Here is a 21,587-nt window from a genome sequence, read left to right as displayed (position 1 = left end):
TTCACCTCTCATTGGAAACCATCATCCCTGTTATTTCTTGTTCATTACTCTGTGCACATGAGATTCCACTGAGGATTGAAATCGTCTTCCATTTTGGTTTTTTTTTCAAGTATTACTTTATATTTCACAGTAACAAATTTCTGTCTATCTATCTATCTAGTCATCAACCTTGGAAGTTTTTCAATGAGTGTCTTTTTTTTTTTCCCTTACTCATGAGTCATGAGTAAGGAAATTCCATAGGGAATTGGGTTGAGAGCTAGTTTGAGGGAAATTCTCTCTATATATTGAGAGTCTCCTCTACCCTCAGGCAGCCACCTGGCATTTTTGAATGAGGATTATGCCCATCACTTCTTTTTTACTTAGACTATCCTAGGAAACTGCTCAGTTCCTCTAACAAATAGACTAAAAGGGCAAAGTTAGTATGTCGCATTACGAAACCAGACGGAAGAGTCATTTTCTTTCTCTTCTCATTTTGTGTTCAGAAAATCCATTAATTAAATATAATAAATATTTTTTCTCCCTCTCTTTCCTGAAATATTTAAATTGTAAGTCATATGTAGAAAATCAGAAGCTGCTCTAACCAAATAGTTGTCTTACAAGACAGGAGGCAATCTGCACTTCTAGCAACAATGAGGAATACATTTCCTTGAATTGTCCAGGAAGCCTATGTATACAAAATGAAATAAAAATAAATTTAATATGACAATATGCTTTCAATATACAATTGCAAACAATACAGTAAAATATACTTAACTAAAATTTTTGTCCTTATTGTCATGTGAAAAATTATGATATATGCTGTTTCTCCATTTTGTGTGCTAGGTGGAGACGTAACCCCCTGCTTGCAGATACACAAATATTTTGTATGAAGGAAAAGCAAGCACAACTTAAGCGAGTGTGACTGTATACTGCAGATTTCAATGGGCGCCTTTTCCTTTGTCTAGCAGGGAAGGGTAACGTTACCCTGAAGATAGCCAAAGAGGTGGAATAGTTGCTACCTCTGTGTGTTTGGCAGGCTGCCAGCATCCCTGGCAGTGGAGCCTCTGCTAAATCTTTTTTTCTTATCACTTTTGCTCATGTTGACTGCTGAACACAATACCTACAAACACAATCCTTTCAAAATTACACAGCCTGCAGTGCTTCTTACAATGTTTTTGGCTACCATCAACTAAATCCCCAATTTCTGCTGATTTCATATTGTAAATGACTCTTTTAAAACAATTTCTTGAATCCACTTTCCTGAAGCAGTTCTAAGGGAGGAAACATTTTCCTGCTAAGAAATTCGGGTATGGCTAGGGGCCAAAGCATAAAAATCTGCTTTGCAAAGCAGTAGCCTACTGCTCTTTCCTTACACATTTAACCCATTAATGTGAATTGAGAATTTAGGCACCCATTTCCCCCTTAAATTTGTCTTATAGCCATAGGCACTAGGAAATACTGTGAAATAAAAGGTTTGAGAGTCTCAAATTAGTTCATAGAATGTGATGGTTGAGTCCAAAACTGATTTAGGAGGCCAAGGTAGGTCAGTGTTACTGATATTGGCAAGGTGGTTTCAATATTTCTTCTCATTAGCTTAGCTCATACTGTATTATAAGATAATAATGAAATATACTGGATATAATGAAAACATACTGGAGATCATCTGCTTATATAAGTACTAGTACAATGTTCTAACTTTTCCCTGACATAGAAAAAAATGCAGTTCGTAATTCATCTAGCTAGTATGATATATGAATTAACCACTATTTGCTTTTTAAATATTTATATAGTCAGATGTATCAAAGCAAATAAAGAAATTTGGAACACTAAATGGGACATGATGTAGTGAGGATTTATTTTTCTACATTCACCTTCAAATATGAGGATACTTAATATTATAATAAAATATTTTTGTCCATTTAAATATAATCTCAATATCCTATGAAGTTACAAGTCGAAAATTCAGTGAAAGCAAAATACCTTTAAATTAAAGCAAAACTACTTTAACTGAAAAACTTTGGAGAGAGAATATAATAAATGATAACGTAATAAACATAATACATTAATAGGTCTTAAAACAACAATTTGTGGAACATGGGGCAAAAAGGACATTTCTTTCTTTTTTCTGTTTTTAGAGATAAGAGTCTCTCTGCCACATAGCCTCTAGTGCAATGTGGCATGATCTTGGCTCACTGCAACCTCTGCCTCCAACTTCTGCCTTCCAGGTTCAAGGGATTCTCATTCCTTATAGGCATGTGCCATCACTCCCAGCTAACTTTTGTATTTTTAGTACAGATGGGGTTTCACCATGTTGTCCAGGCTAGTCTCGATCTCCTGGCCTCAAGTGATTTGCCCACCTTAGCCTCCCAAAGTCCTGCAATTATAGGTGTGAGCCTCTATGCTTGGCCAGAAAAGGACATTTCTTGTTTACCTATCTCTTACTATTTTCCCGAAAGAAAGCTACACTGAAATGATATTAATACATAATTCAAATGCTAAATTAAAAATCTTTTACAACAGCACACTATTGAAAGCATTTGCCCTCAATTACTTTGGTTGCACCCTCTTCAAAGGCATCAAAAAGAAAGGTTAAGCAGAAACACAACTCCAAAATATAAAAGTAATTATATTTATTAGCCAAAATAGTAAGAAAGTTAAAATAGGAATAAAACTTCTAGGGATGCTAATAAGAAATGCTTAAAAAATTAACAACAGTAAAGTAAGCTGAATATTTAGATTCTGGGTAAGAAATGGAGAGGTTTTAAAATCCCTAAAGCACACATGTGTAACAGATTACTATAAGTGTTATTAGGTTGAGGCATTAAGAAACAATAGTTGCTAGCCCGGCACGTTGGCTCAGGCCTGTAAACCCAGCACTTTGGGAGGCTGAGGTGGGTAGATCACCTAAGGTCAGGAGTTTGAGACAGCCTGACCAATATGGTGAAACCCTATCTCTACTAAATAATTAGCCAGGAGTGGTGGCAGGTCCTAGCTACTCAGGAGGTTGAGACAGGAGAATTGCTTGAACTTAGGAGGCGGAGGTTGCAGTGAGCCGAGATCCCGCCACTGCACTCCAGCCTGGAGAAAAGAGCGAGAATCCGCTTCAAAAACAAAACAAAACAAAACAAAAACAAAAACCCAAAACAATAGTTTCTATTACTGCAAGGGAAAACGTTAGACATGCACAAAGGTTATAATCTGAAATTGGCTCAAGAATTCTTGAACCACATAATCACATCCATAGAAAGAGAGATGAGGGAAGGATTTTTGAAGGAAAACTTCCCAGTTGGGTCCCTGGGATTGCATCTCTGTTGTGGAGTTGGCTGGTTGTTTCCGGTTCCCCATCATCCGGGACTCCAGCGGTAAACTTTTCACCTCTTAAAACCAGGAAGTCTTATCCTGGCATGTTGCCCTCTTGGACCAGCCTGTTTTTAAATGGCTCCACACAGAAGATTCTACTGCAGATATCAGGGTTGGCTTCTGGAATTCATCCCCTTTCAATATCCAGGTGAAGGGGTTGCTTTCAAACTTAAACACAGGCTTGTCCTCTGTACTCACTGGCCTCTTTAGCTTTTTTAGATGTGAATTAGGCTCCAGACCAAAGCATCCCTGATCTGAAGGTAGCTCATTCCAGCTTTTTTTATACTTGCAGAGAAATCTTAGTTCAGGGTTAGGGAACTGTTTGCCATTCTTTCCTTTTTGTTAGACTCACAGCATAGCTCTCTCTAAAATAATTTCTTCCAGAATGCTGCCCATATCTGCTGTCCCCATATCTGGAGCCCTTTAGAGCTTTTGTGTGACAAAGGTTGAAGTGTGACATTACTCATATTTAGTATTTCAGTTTTTATGTGCTGCTTGAAGTCTAGCACCTCCTTTGGAACTCCACATCCATTATACGTTCATACCTTGGCCAAAATGTCCATTTTTAAATTCCTCAGGCTGCTGTCTTTTCCTGTGTTGATGGTGTTAGTGTTGCGACTGTGCTGCCACTTGGAAGCATTCTGGGAAGGTAGCCAGCTCCAAATTTACATTGGTTATAAATCAGGCAATTCATTAATGGCACAGTATAACGGAATGTTCCCAAAACGTTGCTTCCCTGAGAATTACCACTTAGTCCTATAGATGCCCCCAGAGAGCTCTCTGTTTATGGGAAGTGTTGTTTCTACAATTTAAAATCTGAGAACATTTCAGAGTATGTCAGCCACCCAAGAACTATGGCTTTCTATATGTACAAAGTGACCTATGCCCCAAAGAGATGTTATAAATAATTCTATCATTTTCAGTAGATCACGTTCTAAACACAATTGTAAACTACATGTGAATTATTTTGTAAACCTTATATGGCTATGTTGCTTTTTGTTGTTTACTCCATTTGCTTAGCATCAGATTTTGTATATTTTAGCATACACTGATATCTTTCTTACATTACAAAAACACATATTATGCTACTTTAATGCAATTTTAAGTGGTACGTTAACGTAAATTTAAATTTCTGTAAAAGTAAGAGTGTACCTAAATGTATACATTTATTTATATATCAATTGAAAGAAAATCTTATCGAAACAATAGATTTACCCTGCAATTATGAAATAAGCCTTGCTCTAAAGGAAGTCTTTCTCATTGCTAACTCTAATACATTATTTGCATTATATAATAACTTGGGCCTTTTAATTTTCCTGTCTGGATAAAAAGGTAGTACTCCCTTATTTCTCAATGCAAGAACCCTTATTTCTCAATGCAAGACTCAATTGATGTGCAATTATTTAGAGTAAACAAAAACTCTAAATCGGATGCTTTTATTATCTTGTTTGCCTTACTAAATTATAGGAAGGGGTTCCACTATCATTGTCATTTTCTTCCCCATATCAACTGTGTGTTGAGTTCATGCTTCTTGGCATACCTAAGCCATTTCTTCCCATATATGATACCGTTTATTTTTAATGCCTAAAGATTCCTTATCATATTTACCCTTATTTTACTCCAGCTGGTTTGTGCAATATTGTTACTTTAAATGGTCAATTAAAAACTAACCCACTCTGGATATTATGTGTCAGATGCATTTTCTTATCATTCAGTGTTGAGCAATATATTTACTGTGATTTTAAGATTCGAGAGCCAGAAGGGAGCACCAAATCAGAGTAAAACCTTCTTAGCTACTACATTTCTTTTTAGTGCTCTCGCTGTCTCTGCCTCTATCTCTGTCTCTCTTACTTAAGTAATCTTAAGTAAATCTTATGTAAGTTGCTTGTAAGATAGACTTAAATGTTTATGTTAAACACTATAAGAAAGGCATAAATATCAGCTACTACACATACATGTTTTAACCAAATGTAAGAAACATATGCTAAAGTTTTCCTGAGGCCACATGGTTTACTGTCCTATGTCCCAGATTTCTTTTTAAACAGAAGCTAGCTTATTACTATAAAATATGACAATATGAAAAAATGGGCTTATCCCTGACCCTCTATTTTTTTCATGCTTTTCAAAACATGTCTTCCAAGATCCTTGTAATATCTGACCACATTTTCTACTCTATTTTGTTTATTCCATTAACTTCCTCACATTGACCTTCCTTACTGTTCCGCTAACACACTGGCTATGATGCTGCCTCAGGGCTTTGGAACTAGCTTTTCTCTTTCCATACTCCAGATGTATGCGTGACATGACCTCTCTCTCACCTTCAGCTCTTTTCAAAATGTCACCTTAGGTTCCCTATTTAAAATTGTAACTGATGCCCATCTTGTTCTCTCCATACTTCTTACCTTGCTATAATTCTACATCATTTACTTATTTGTTTGCCTTTCTCACACTAGAGTGTAAGCTTCAAGAGAGTAAGAATTTTGTCTTTTTTCCACTGATGTATCACCAAATTTTGGAAGAGTCCATGTCATAAAGTAGGCCCTTTACATATTTGTTCAATGAATAAATGTATGACTCATGGCAGAAATGATATTATTGCTTTAACTGGAAAATTATTTAATGTATTGATGTCTCCAAAAGCTTCTAAATGGCAGTTTAGATATAGCCAATTCATTAGAAGATGGGGATAGTATTGGAGGACTTTTAAAAAATATGCATTTGCATAAAAATACACTATATTGTATTTATACTTAGTATATTTTACTATAAATATACCATAAAATATACTCATTTTACTTGGATTGAGTATTCCTAGGATGGTTTTGGTGGGATGCAATAAGGTACATTGAAGTGGGGGAGACTAAAGCCATCCACTCCAGTATCCCCTGGGCCCTTTGGTGACTAGGATGGGAGAAATCCTCATGTTGTAAAAACAGTGATGCTTACATGAGAATGTGGAGTGGGTGAAGTATATCTGGGGCTGAGGGGTGGTGGTGGTTGTCATGTTTAATTATATATTTGAATCAATGTTTACATGGACTGTAAATGTAACAGAAGGCCATAAAATGTCACTTTTCAATGTATACTGACTTTACTTTCTACCCATTTATAAACTTTTATATAAATCTCTTCTTTTTAAGTTCCTTCAAGCATGTTCTTGATTTTCTTTCTCAAAGCATTTTGGAAAGGGTTGTTTTTTTAAAAATCTATTCACGGAAGATGATATAAGCACCCATGGTGATGTATGTGTGGAGACTACACGTACTATACAAGTGCTTTTTATTTTAACTATTACTATTTAGTGACAATTGTATTATGGTTTAGTTAAGCTTTACCATGTTGTTTCTAGTGTATTATCAGCCTAGGAATGCTGCTAAAATGATGCTAAAATCATCTGAGGTTGTCCTTTCTCTTTTTAATCTATTTCCTGTTAATGTTTAAAGGGAATGGCATTGGCAGGTTTAGAATTCTTTTCATTTTTCTTTCCCATGTTTGAATAGCTACAAAATTACTAAGTCCTGTACCATCTCCTTCTCTCTCTGTCTACTTAGTTCCTACTCCAGAGATGAGAAACCAAGATCATTAGTCGTTTTTCACCTTTGACTGAGCCTCATCTATTGCCTAGGAATCTTGAAACTATAAGTGGGTTGGAAAATTGATCCCTGATACAAATATATTTGATATTCTTTCTTCACATTTTCTCATTAAACATTATAGAGAAGTTCACTGATGCTGACAGAGTAGTTGATTGTGCCTGGAAGAAATATTGTGGTGGCAAGTACAAATTAGATGATGGTGGACTAGTTTGTGTTTTGCTGTTTCAGCTTCTGTGAATGACTACAGCACAATATTTTTTTTTATTAATGTGAATACATAAATCAGGTAGAAAATGACTTTAAAAGTAGTGGTTTTGGCATTGCAGCACCGTGTCAATTCAAATTAGCGTAATAGAATGACAAGACCACATAATCATTACAAGCCCTAGTCCTTCTAAAACTCAAATTTACATATTTAGAAAGCAATTATTATATTTATAAGTTATCAGTAAATTTTTGCCTACTCCTTTTCTCACTTCTGCCATAATTAACTTCACAATTGAAAATGCAACAGTTTTTTAAAATGTTGGAATTGTTGTTTGGCAAGATAGATACTTAAACTGATGACGTGTAGAAGATGGGCTTATTTGGGGGCTAGGAATAACATGAGAGCAAAGAATATGATTAAGACATGGATAATGCTTAGGAAAACACTCCGGCTGTTTTATGGTTATTTCAGATATCTCAAACATGGGAGAAAAATACATTGTGTATTTTAAATACTGTTTTTCTTTGGGAAAAAGAAACACTTCTTTCTTTGGTTGCATATTATATAAAGGAAGGGTACCAATCCCATACAGCAAAATATCTCTTCTATGAAGGACCTAGACACACATGTTTTGTTTTATAAAATCTAGATAAGTTTTAAGAATGTTACCCAATTGCAGCATGACCTTTAAGGATCAAAATACATACCTTTTAGAAATATATCTATAGACAGATAGATAGATAGATATCATTAGATAGATCATTAGATATCTATCTATATATTAGATAAATGATATATTAGAAAAGCTTATTCTTTTTCTTCCTTTGTTAGTCTTACAATCTTTCTCTTTTAAAGTGAATTGTGTTAGGTGATATTTATTTGCACTCACTGAAACATACCCAGTTCTGAGACACTACATGGCAACTGAATATACATGCATATCTCTTATCTGTCAAGAGACTGCCATTAGAAAGTGTTAGAGACTACAAATGTATAATTTTGTTTTACTAATTATATTCAAAAGTTTAGAGGAGGGAGAGTGAATATACATTTTTAATAGACAGTAATTAAAAGGCAGACTGTTGAGGTGGGCAGATGCTGGTCAGTCTGATTCTAGCCCTTAAAGCTTACAAAAGAGTAATTAGGTTGTGATACATGCCCATGAATAAGAAACACAAGAAAATATAAGCCAATCTTCCATTTTACAAAGAAAAACTTTCCTTAATTGGCCAGTTTAATGACAAAATCTTCTAAGAGTGTAGATGATATAGGAAAATCTCTGCAAATTAATTAGTATATGGACTATATATGTTTATGGTAAAATGATATAAAACCTATTAAGTGGTTTCTAATCACATTTCATGAAACACAGTCCCTTGCATTCTTCACTTGTATCTTGAGATATCAGTAGCTTCATCTACTCTGAGTCCTCTAAAACAGTTTTCTAGAGGATAACACTCTGAAATACTGAAGTATATGAATCTGTGGGTGATATCACTGGAAAATTTATTTCACAAGTGTTGTCCCACGAAGTTAGGCCATTCCCATTCACTCATTTATTGTATAGATATATATACATGATCTCTACAAGGTAGCTACTTACTCTGATAAGGCAATCTTCAAAAGGTTTACTTGAAATTATGTCCAAGAGTTAACAATTATTAGATAATATCCCAGAAATAGTTACTAAGTTGGTGTTATATTTCTTTGACTTTTTCTTTTAAATACATATAGGTTATCTCTACAATTACTCTAAGCTATAATTGATGGATTCTTCCCTAAGTATGGTGATCAAAATAAAATAATTCAGAGCACACCTAGTAAAAGGACTAAATTTCTCACTTCTCACTTCTAAGTAATATTTATGTAACAAAAGTACTTCTCTTCTAGTTGAGTGTATACACTAAATTTTTATATTTTTATATTTTGGTCAAATTAGAGGGTAATGATATTGCTGACCTTTCTGGAGTGTAAAAAGGTTTAAATTGACATAATGTGATTAGTTCAGTGCCTTGTACATAATTAGGACTTGAACATAGCAAATAAATGGTGACGTTTGTATTTATAAAAAGAATCACCAATTTTATATTGTTTTTTCTTTACTATTCTTAAAAGTTCTGTTAAAAGATGTACACATAAATAATTCAGCCACACATAATGACAGGCTTTATGGATAAATGTATCATTTTATATTATTATAAGTCAGATCACAGTGAATTTAAAAAATAAAAAAATCATGATGCTGGTGTGCATCAATTAACATACATTTACCAAATTTTAAAGTTTTATTTCAAATGTATTTATAAATGGAAATTGTATCTATAACTGTTTTTAATTTTTGGTTTACATGTTGTGTGTGGAATTTTTTTCTATTCCTACCTTGCATACACAATGGTGGGTCTTAGTTTTCACACAAGTTAGACTGTAGAAATCCATTCCTAAGTTAGGAGTTGAGAACTTAAGTTATAGAAGCAAAATGATTGAAGATATTCTCTTCCATAATCTGCTCAATCCACATTATTATCAAAATAGTGGTGTGTATAATGAAAAATTACAAAATATAGTACAGTAAGTTCTCACTAATGTTTTCAGCAAGTTCTTGGAAACTACGACTTTAGTGGTCCTCAAATAATGTTGTTTTATTTAACGTTGTTTTCTTACAATGTTGACGATTTTTAAAAATTGGGTGTCATCATACATTGTTTCACTTAAAGTCACCATTTCCAAGAACTATGGAAGAATTTAAATAAGGATTTACGGTACTATAGAAATTAAACACAAAGGGATAAGAAATAGATATTCATGTTCAAAACTATGCCTGGAAAAAGACTCAAGTTTAATTAGTGGACAGGAAAAGTGAAAAACAACATTTTTTTGAACATTGTAGAGCAGGCTTTCTCAGCATGTTTGTAGGCTTGACATATTGCTGACACTTATTTTTAAGGCAACTTTCATCTCAAAATTTATTACTTTCTTTTTTATTGATATTGATAAATTCTTAGCTTAATTCTGTGGATTGGTAATAAAGCACAGTCTTCATTTCTGCCATTAATTATGTAATAATATGTGCCATTAATTATGTATGTGTTTCTTCATTTGTCAAATTCATATTGGACTTCTACCAGGTACCCTGGCACATGCCAGGCACTGGAATAGGCATTAGTAATTCCAGCAGAAATAAGCTGTAGTTCCTGCACTCAGACTAGTAAGAGGAGGCGGACATTTAAACTGATAAATTCCATTCTACATTCTATAGTCTTAAAAATGCTGTAATAGAAGTATGAATGGATGTAAGTACAAGGGAGGAAGTGGTCACCTATGGGTCACTAAGAGCACAGGGATACTAGTCACTTATAGGTGCCAGGAGATAGTATTAATTCCTATGATGAGATACACATCTGGAGATGAAGGCCGGGGCAGAATCTTGGAGGACATTTGTACCATGCCAAAACTTTAGAAGGTTTATCTTAATAAGCAACTCAGAACCATTGAAAGATTTGGATCAGGGAAACACTCTTACAGGTATGTGAGCTTTAGTTCTTTAATCTGTAAAATAAAGGAGGTTAACTTGATATTTTCTGTCCCTTTTTTTCCCAAAATTTTGTGATTTATCAGTCAAATTGGGTCATTATTCTGTTGAACAGTAAGGGAGAGGGAAGAGACTGAATGAGAAATTTAGATGTGTTGACTGCTTAAGCCAGCCACCAAGTAACATTGTCATCCAAACAACACTTCACTGCTATGTGGAGTAGCCTGGAAGTGAAGAGATGAAGTGATGTGAGTAGTTCATTTTCATTCTTCTATTTCAAACAACTATTTTAGAAGAATCTGTTCTCTGTGAAAGAGCACTTAGTGAGCTTTTGGAGTGTGATGATGGTATTTACTTTTTATTCATGCTTGGTAGCTTTATTAAAAATAAAGATGACAATGAGTCTGTAAAATTGATCATAGTCCACCTCCAAATTTTGGCCTATAATTTGTGATTTTAGGTGCTGAAGATAGAGTAGTACATGTGAAATACGTGGTCTCTACTAGAATTTATATTTTTCTTGGGGTGTATAAAGGTGAACAAGCAGTAATATGAACACAAATAACATTCATCAATTAGGTCTCTTACAGGGAAGATACATTTAACAAATAAAAGTACAAAACCTTGATTTACATTTGAATTTCAGTTAATGAGTAAATTATACTAAAAACATAATAAAAGTATTTTACTTGGAAACCGTAGGTGTTCATAATTCAGATGGCTTAACAAAATTAGGTAATTTTAGGCATGGTTTTTAATAAAATTTTCTCCTTTAAGAAAAAAATTATTTATAAAAAGAATGTTCAAAGCCAGAGCATCTTTTTTGGGTGATGTTTCAACATTTGAGGTTAAGCCTATGTTATAATTATGGCCTTTGTATATTTTTTTTGTCCACTAAGATTACTCTATAATATTCCCATAATTACTCCTCTGTTTACATGGGAGTAGGAATGCTCCCTGAAATACCCAGGACTTTCTGAAAACTCAGAAAAATCATTTTAGAAAATCTGGGCTTATCACTATTCAGAAATATATTTTGTAATATACTTTGAAACATAGCAGCATTTTGAAGTATTATTTATGGCTGTTAGTTTATACCTACAGTCTTGCTCATTTTATAATCGAAACTCATCTAGTCTTTATATTGTTCTCTAAATGGAGATTGACTTGGATTCTTTACTAATTCATCTAATGTCATTAATGATTGCCCCTTTCTATTCTGAAGCATCTTATTGACCTTTTCGAGTATGGCCATAATGCTTGTTTCTTGTTAATGGTTGGATCTTCTATCAGAAAACAGTGATTAACATAGATCTATATGGTTGATCCTGGTCTAAACACTAAAGTTTTGTTTGTAATTTTTAATGATTTGTCCCATGAAGTGTAGCTTAGACCTCAGCAGTGGAGACCAGTAGAGAGACTTTATTTCCTTATATTTACCTTTCCAGTCCATGCAGTGTGAAAAGAACCCAATACTAAAAGGAAGAAACCTTGCTAGATTAGATTCATCTGAGAAAATCTATAAACTAATATACATTTAGTACATGATTAATGAGTAATTAATTGATTTCACCTTAAAAGAGTTTAAAATCTGACCCGTAAGACTAGCAGATGTGCATCGGGGAGTGCTCACAAAAGAAGATGAGAGGAAAGACAAGTAGTATGGTAGAAGAGTCAGAGTTTCAGGGAAAGAAAAGGAAAATATTGCTAGATAAACAGCACAAAATAGTCAAATAAGATTTTTAAAAAATCAGTGGTTTAACTAAAGTGCAGAAATGTTTGATTACCCAGTCTGGTAGAAGTAAAAATTTATGTTATAGGTGTTTTTAAAAGAAAAACTTGAGCAAAACTAAATTCAGAAGAGTTTAATGGAACAAAGAACGATTCACAAATCAGGCAGCCTCCCGAACCAGAGTGGGCTCAGAGACCCCAGCACAGTCACGGGGTAGAAGATCTATGGATAGCAAAAGGAAAAGTGAGTTACAGAAATTGGAAGTTAGGTACAGAAACAGCCAGATTGGTTGTAGCTTGACGTTTGCCTTATTTGAACATGATTCTACCAGTTGGCCACATTTATTTAGCCAAAACTTGGTGATTGACACAAGAGGAGGCTACAGTCTGTTTACAATTCCATTTAGGTTATAGCTCACGATGTACTGAGAAATCTTTAAGCTGAACTTAAAACATGTAACGAGGCAGCTTTAGGCTGAACTTCATTTAACAGTGTTGAGGGGAGATTGTATGGAACTGAAAATACAGACAATGTAGGATGTTTGAAATAAAAGAGATTACGTAAATGTTAAACAATGATTTGTTTAAACTTTTGCAGTAGGTGCAATAGCTTTCTTTGGTTAAAAATAGATGGCAAAGCCAGGCATAGTGACTCATACTTTGGGAGGCCAGGGTGGGCGGATCACCTGAGGTCAGGAGTTCAAGAGCAACTTGGGCAACATAGTGAAACCCTGTCTCTACTAAAAATACAAAAGTTAGCCAGGCATGCTGCCAGACACCTGTAATCCCAGCTACTCAGGAGGCTGAGGCAGGAGAATCACTTGAACCCAGGAGGTGGAGGTCACAAGGAGCCGAGATCACACCACTGCGCTCTAGCCTGGGCAACAAGAGTGAAACTCCACCTCAAAAAAAAAAAAAAAAAGACGGTAACACTCAATAAGTATAAACAACTGAAAGAGTTGTTATAACTGTGTGTTCTATAGCAAGTCTAAAAGAAACAGCAGGCAAGCCTTGGAAATATAGGATATACATATTCTTCTAATGGAGAGTAATAAAGGGATTACCATAACAAATATTTTGAAATATGGAGAGAGTAGATAAAAGAAGTAACACCATGTGGCTGATGTCTTTTGGTAACTTTTGCTTTTGAGAAAATAAAAGTGGGATTTTGTCTGATGGAGGAGAAGGATAGATATAGGCCTATTGGAGAATTCATCAGAAAAGCAATACAGAAATGAATAAAGGAATATCAATTGCTAATGAAACTCTGGTTGAAATTAGATGTCAAAATTTACAGCAGGGCAGTTCTTCTGCCTTTTGCCAGTAACATTAACACCAATCAAAAATGGTGGTAGGAAAGATTCAGGATCAACTATTAGCAACCCAGAAACGATTGGGAATGGTGATGGTGCTAAAGGAGGGGGAAAAACGTCCTTAGGAAGGCAGTTAGTGAAGACAATAATGATGCAACTAAACTGAATATTTGTCTGGGCAGTGAGTAAAGTACAGTCAGAATCAAGCTAAAGAAGTAAGCGATATATAGATATTCATGTGGATAAAGTAGAAATGTATTAGGTAATGAGAAGGGGATTAAAATCACATAAGAAATTTATAGATTTTGGAAATGGAGAAATACTGAGTGATAAGTGCTGTTATGAAGTCAGGGAGTGTAGTAAGCAAGCTAAAGAAACTGAGTTTCAGGGTGTCACATGGGTTGGCAACACTGGTTTCATGGTGTCAGTAACAATGGATAATAAGAAAAATTCTATTGTAAATGCTGGGGTCAGGAGAAGATAGGCTGATTTGGATTTCTTAAATCATTATTTGTAGGCGAAATGTTTTCTACAAAGTGCAACCTAAAGCAGTTTGCCTTATAGCAAAATATTGCCTAAGCTTTAGCTATTAAGTTATATTTTGCATGCTGAGTAATGTTTAATAAATCAGATTTCAGTAAAATACTATAACCACAGGGATGTGATTCATATGCATGTTTCAGAAATAGGAGGATTGAACAGAAATATAAAAGGACTGCCCATGGTCATAAATTAGAAATTACATCCAGGAACTTTTATTGGATACATTTGCAGTGTGATTCTGAAGAGAAGTCCAGTCATTGTGATACTCTCATCCGTATTTTATACTGAACTTCATCATAGAGCTTAAGTCATCATTCCAAAACTGGCTAGTTCAGTAGTTATTCAAACTGTTTCAGCACATTTAATAGCTCCATTCCTATCTCAAAATGTCCATAACCCTTGCAAGAATTGGTGGTCAGGTAATCACTACAGGTAATTTTACTTTTTGTTCATGCTTCAGAAACTGTTCATTCTGTTGACCTTGGTGGTCCTTTTCCTTCGAATTGTATTCTTGCCTTTCTGCCCTTTCTCACTGGAGTTGATATGAAACACTGTTCCCCTGGTGAGTATGTCTTCCCTTCCCTCCCCTCCCCTCCCCTCCCCTCCCCTTCTCCAGGAAACCACTTTCAGGCTATTGCTTGGAAACAACCCAGGCCTGATTCTCTCCAAGACAGTATATGAATGTGTGTGTTTGTGTGCGTGCATACATACATGTATGTATATACATGTGCTTGTCACTTGAAATTTGTAGAAAGGTATTTAAAATAAATCAGTAATATGCCTTTTATCTGAACGCTACTTCCTGTTCATTTGATGCCCATAGGAATTTAGTTAAAAAGATACCTACTGATCGGGCACGGTGGCTCACGCCTGTAATCCCAGCACTTTGGGAGGCCGAGGCGGGCAGATCACAAGGTCAGGAGATTGAGACCATCCCGGCCAACACAGTGAAACCTCATCTCTACTAAAAATGCAAAAAAAATTTAGCCGGGCGTGGTGCCACGCGCCTGTAATCCCAGCTAATCAGGAGGCCGAGGCAGGAGAATCACTTGAACCCGGAAGGCGGAGGTTGCGGTGTGCTGAGATCATGCAATTGCACTCCAGCCTGGGCGACAGAGCAAGACTTCACCTGAAAAAACAAACAAACAAACGAAATACACTATTTGGTCTGAAGTGTAGTGAGATAATATGTCTGATAGTTTTTTAGTCATAAAATGAAGGAGGGATAAAATGTAAAGACCATACATACATAGCACTGAGGTTTTGTGGTTCTTTCTTTTGTTTTGTTTTACTTGTTAAAATGTTTGTTACTATGACAGTTTAAAGAGTATAGCAAATGCATTCCCTTTCTGTGGTTAAGAACAAACAAACAAAAAAACAAGAGTCAACTACCAGAAAGGTAATATGTTAATTTGGGTAGGTGGTATTTCTTGATAGTAGGTTGCAAACAACGTAAGTGTTATATTATAATGCTTTTAATACAGTCAATCTTTGAAATTCTTTATTTAAAACCATTAATGTTTCCATTAGCTCTATGCTAACTGATTTAGTAAGCGAAGCTAGGATCACCTTTGAATCGAGCCTTCTCTGAGAAGGTAAGCCAAGGATCTAGTGCCAATTTAGAAATTCAGGCCAGAAAACAAAGTAGGGAGTCATATTAGCATCAAGGAACATTATTCCCATGATGGAAACAACCCTTCAGCGAAAAAGGAAAGCTTGTCTTGGGCCGGACAGATAAAAGGCAGATTTGATTGTCAAGTGCTGGCTTTTCACACTCATTCCTAAAACAGTTGAAAAACTACTCTTTATCATCTTAATTATCTAGAAGCCCAGCTGAATGAGAACATATTTCTTCAAAACCTTCAAAAGGAAGAATAAGATCCAGCAATATTATGGGTTCTCACTAAAATGACGAAGACAATGCAATAATCATGAAGTTACAATGCTCACTCATAGAACTTTTGGAAAATATATTACATAAAGTGCATTGTATATAATTATATATGCTATACATTTTTGGATAGATAATTTTTATTAGGTTCAGGAGGTTTCTTTTTGTTTCATATTTGCTAAGTATTATTAATGAGTGTTGAATTTAATTGAAAACTATTGGGAAGATACATTTTTAATCTATAAATATGGTAAAATTTTTATAGATTATCTGATGTTGAATAATCTTGTATTTCTGAGAGCATTATTATTATTCACAGTCTAGCAGATTCAATTTGCTAGTAGCATTTTATTTAACTATTTTTGCTGTGTACCTAAGTGATACTCATCTATGTTTTTATTTTCTTGTTTTCTTCTTGTCTGGTTCTGCTACAAGGACTACACCAATTCACCAAATTAATCAGGTAGATTCCTCTTATAATTAATCTTCCATGAAAGAATTTGCAAAAATAAGGGTTGTCCTTCTGATAGTTTCAGATGACAGATTATATGCAGATTAAACTTGGTTCTTTCTTCAGATCTCATTAAAAACGTTTTGAAAAAATACATCAACACAAGAGAATAGAATTAAGGAAAAAAGGTTTCCTTGGATGAGAGATGTCAATACAATTTGGAATATTGAAGAAATGTTTGAGCAATCTCCAAGCAGAGAGAAACAAACTGAAATTTAATTGTCTTTACACAGGGAAACAAAAGAGGAGTTAGTAAAATCTGCCTTCTCAATCCTCAGAAGGACATAGGAATCAGACATACAGTTAGTCTCTATCTGAGTGACAAAAGATGAAGCCTTTATTTTCAACCCTATTTTTCTCCTACAAAAAATGAGTCACTTACTAATGATTTTTACTCACCTTTGCCTCCTTAGAGTTATTTTCCTGTTTATTTCTCTCATATCTTACTTCTTCCCGTCATCTCTGAATGAAATTTTTATTTTTTCAAGTTGGTAAGCATAGATCTTTCTGTATCACCTTAAGCCTGGATTCTTACATGAAGCTGGTGTTTGTCTTAGGAAGAATAGCACACCATAAAACTGCGGGTCCTTACTAATCTTGCTTTTATTTCCATAATCCCTGGACCTCAAATGAAACTAAAATTCTTTGTGACATGTTTTTGAGAATTTCTCCTTAAGGACATTTTTCTTGGCTTTCACTGGGCTCTTGGTCTCTAGGAAGACAGAAATCTGATATCTTGTCCACATATTGATTTATATTACAAATTAATGGGAACATTTAATACATTAATAGTGTATACTTCTTTTGCAGATTATTATTCTTGTTGGATAAATGAAGGTATAATTGAATAATTAGAGGTTAGTTATGATAAAGTTATGTGATAGAGTTATGTGTTTGTCTAGGTTTATGAAGTCAAAGTAGCTGATCATTTCTTTTGCATGTGTGAACCTGGAGAGCAACATGGATAGATAGATGATAGGTAGATAGAGATTTGGATTGGGTTCTTAAATGCATTTGTTCTATACATCAGAGTTTATAAAACATTAACCTATGGATTGAGTATAACTCATAAACAGATCTCTTTTTAGTCTACACTCTGTTTTGTTTGTTTTTGGATAAACCAATATTTAGAGATTCTCTTTTATGTAAAAAAAATCTAGAGATCCAGTTTATAGGTGATTATTCTCACTGGGAAAATGACAGTATAGTCTTTTCGCAGAATTGGAAAGACAGGTGACATAGACCAATATCCTTGCATGGTAGTAGTTTCCTAGAGTTGAGTAGCAGCATGCTGTCTTATATTCTCCACACTTTCCACACTCGTCATGATATCTGATCACTGGATATGTGTCAGCTGTGATTTGTCCTGCCTAATATACCAGGTTCAATTCATGAGTCTGCTCTGATTTACCAGCTTCATCTGTCTACTGGGCCCCCTTTCACTAGCTCATGGAGGATCCTGGTTGCTGCTGCCACCACTGCAGCTGAATCTGCCTCAGATTCTAACACTTCTATGTGTCTTGGCTGCTACTGGGGCGAGTAATGGGCTTCCTGGTGTGGCCTTCATTGCTCCGTTCTGCCTGGTAGCAGCCATAACAGCTCTGGCCATCAACCTAGTCACATTTAAAGAGACCCTCCATTCTATTCTTACTTGTAGACTCATGTAAAGTGTCCTTCAACAGGACATGAGATTTGGTTTTCTCAGAAGCCACCCAAGGGGCCAGGTGATGTAACCTGAAAGTGAGGGAGTTCGTTCCTGAGTTAATATTAATGTGAATCAGCAATAGAGGGAAGAAGACATCCAGAGTTAGCAAATAAATTCCATTCCTTTACTTCCTCTGATATACAGATGCATGGAGTTTCTGGTTGGCTTCCCTAAAGACGTGATGTCCTCAGTGGCCAAGCAACCAGTTGGGTCTTTTCCTGAAGTTGTGGCCAGCTTAACCTTGACTTTGCCTCACTTTTTATGCCTCTCTTTCCTTTCCCTGTGCTTGCTGGTTTGGGATTGCAGCTCTCAATAAAGTATTAGTACTTAAGCTTTTTCTAAGATTCTTTTCTAGGGAAAATGGGTTTGGATTCCTACTTTTCTCATTAATGTTATCTTGCTAGTCTTTATAGATTTCCAAATTTAACCTTTGCTTTATATTCTCTTCTTAAACATTCTTTCATTATTTTTTGTCCTTTTACGATACACTCTGTATATCTTTCCAATTTGGAATCTTATTATAAATCCCATTCTTTTAATAACTGCATAGAATTTGTATGTAAATATTATACTATTTTCTTTTAATAATTTCCTTATTTGAAGCATTTAGAATTCTGCTGATATGAATATTCTTGCTAAGAACACCCAGTTGCTCTGTGTGTCATGTGTGTGTGGCTAAGAAACAATTATAGATAGATATTTTTACACACAAATGGCAGTTCTTTAAAACATTAATTTATAGATCATTACTGTGTCAATGGCTAACATGTGTTCACCCAGCAGGATGTTGCTTTTTCAGAATCTGTTAACATTCTGTATATATGTTCATCTTACCGTAAAAATAGAACTTGTGCCCAAGGCAACATATGCGATAAAAATTAGTGGAGATATTGATAATGTTCCATTAATCTCATTATACCTTAAGCAGCATAGAGTCTTACTCCTGTTGACAGCTTACCATTGCAATAAAAGAAAGATTGAAATAAAATGTATTCAAAGACTTGCCCAAATTTGCTCTCTCATGTGGAAACTCCTGGACCATCTGGTTTTCTTCTGTTGCAGCACCTGGTTTATTATTGGTATTGAACAAATGTCACTACATTGGTAACTGAGACAGGGCTATTATGTACATATCTCCAAAAACTCTTTGATCACAACAATTCAAATGAATTAATCTACAATAACATTCATTTTAATATTATTTACCTTATCCATGATATCAGAGAGTACTCATAATCTTAGCTGAATGTAAATACTGCTTTTTTATTCTTTCTTTTCCTATTTATTTGACACTGGTGGTGTACAATATAGCAGCTCTAAGATTGCATTTTAGATAGTTCTGATTAATGAGAAAGTCTCAATGAACCTCTTTTCCACAGCATTATCTATAGAGAAAATAAAGAGTCATCTTTTTTTAAACAAAAAAGATACAGGGAAGCTCTTGATCTGTTTTCTAAATCCCAGTGATACCTAGTTGCAGGGACATCTGTAGGCTCCATTTATCAGTGGCCAACATGATTAAGCTCCCTTTAGTTTTATTAGATATTCCATCTAAACTAAACACGTATATGCCCAAGTCTACCTAAATTATTTAACGTCATTTTAAAAGTATGCATGCAGATACAGCATGAAGTGAGGAGTCTTTGGTTGTACTTCATACAGCAAATTAAGTTATTTTTACTTCTAGAACAAAGTTCATTCCTTTGCATTAATTGCATAACATAAAATATACTCAGGGATTCTCTTCACCTCAGTGGTGGGGAAAAGGCAGGATAGACCTGGTTCTTCCAGTGCTGGTCTAGAAAAACTAAGCTTGAACTGGTGAGTAATGAGGTTCTGTGAGGACCCGTGTCTCATGGACCACTGCATGAGTACAGAGAATAGAATGTATGTACACCATAAATCCGAGAAAAAACACATAGTCGATATTGTCCTTTTCCATATGTCTGTTTTAAATTCTTGTAATGTGTAAATGTCACTCAGCGGTAAGTTTGTTTATTATTTATTTATTTAATTATTTTTTGAGATGGAGTCTCTCTCTGTTGGTCAGACTGGAGTGTAGTGGCACGATCTTGGCTCACTGCAACCTCTACCTCCGGGGTTCAAGCAATTCTCATGCCTCAGCCTCCCACGTAGCTAGGATTACAGGCGCCTTCCACCATGCATGGCTGATTTTTGTATTTTTAGTAGAGACAGAGTTTTGCCATGTTGGCCAGGCTGGTTTCGAACTCCTGGCCTCAAGTGATCTGACTGCCTCGGCCTCCCAAAGTGCTAGGATTACACGTGTGAGCCACCACACTTAGCCTGTTTGCATTTTAAATCGATCCATTTGGGTGTATAAAATGTTTAGTGAGAAATTTAGGCATAATTATTTTACTGACAAATTTTACAAAGAAAAATGTGCTACTTTTATGCTATTTTTGTGCTGTTTTAAAAAATGTCTCCCAGGTCATTCATGTGGCCCAAATCTGTGGCCTTTTAATGCATTGCTCATACCTTGAAACTGTTCTCTGCATTTAGATGATCAAGTTTTGAAAATCCCTCTGGCTGTTCCATAAGTATACTGTTTCCAGAATATGCCATATTTAAATTTACATCATTTTTTTTCTTTCTCTCTGAAAGAAGACATAATGGGTTTTATTATAATTATATTCACAGACTATCCAAGTGCTATTTGGCTGTGTATGGACAATATATTCTTGAGTTTAAAGACTTAGCCTTGCAGTACTTCTGTGCCCATAATTCTTATTGATTTCAGTGAGTATTATGCACTCACAAGAGCTATGAGATGGATTATTAGCAAACAGAGTATAGCCCAGGATATGTTGCCATGCTTTTTAGAAAGAAATCTGCTATGCATTGTGCTTTCATACTGGGAAGTATGAAATAAAGCCAAGCAACAGGAATAAAGATAACTGAATGAATTACTAATAGATAATTATATTGGGAAGCCTCTATAAGGTTCACATCTGATTTTAGACAATATAGCTTATTTTAAGTGATAATTTCTGAGATGAAACTTCTTTTAGAGTCCGTAGTTCAGCATTGGGTCTGAGCTTTGCTGATTATATATGACTTCTTCTCCTTAAGCTGTCATTTCAACTTTCACTATGGCTGCCAATGGCCACTGGTTCATCAATCCAATGCATAATTCTCAGTATTTGTCTTGCTTGATCTTTCCTTTGGCCCTCCATTCCTGTTGAAACAGACTATCCACTTGC

The 21,587-nt window shown here is 35.1% G+C and overlaps 1 protein-coding gene across 3 annotated transcripts in view; it reads left to right on the top strand.

Moving 5' to 3' along the window:
• Positions 1 to 21,587, top strand: part of CTNNA3 (catenin alpha 3) — a 1,783,100-nt gene that overhangs the window by 1,486,089 nt on the left and 275,424 nt on the right. The window lies entirely within an intron of this gene.

The sequence above is a fragment of the Rhinopithecus roxellana genome, chromosome 11 (genome assembly GCF_007565055.1).
Source record: "Rhinopithecus roxellana isolate Shanxi Qingling chromosome 11, ASM756505v1, whole genome shotgun sequence".
Taxonomy (NCBI): Eukaryota; Metazoa; Chordata; class Mammalia; order Primates; family Cercopithecidae; genus Rhinopithecus; species Rhinopithecus roxellana.
The sequence above is the reverse complement of the archived record's forward strand: the minus strand, read 5'-3'. Positions and strand labels throughout refer to the sequence as shown.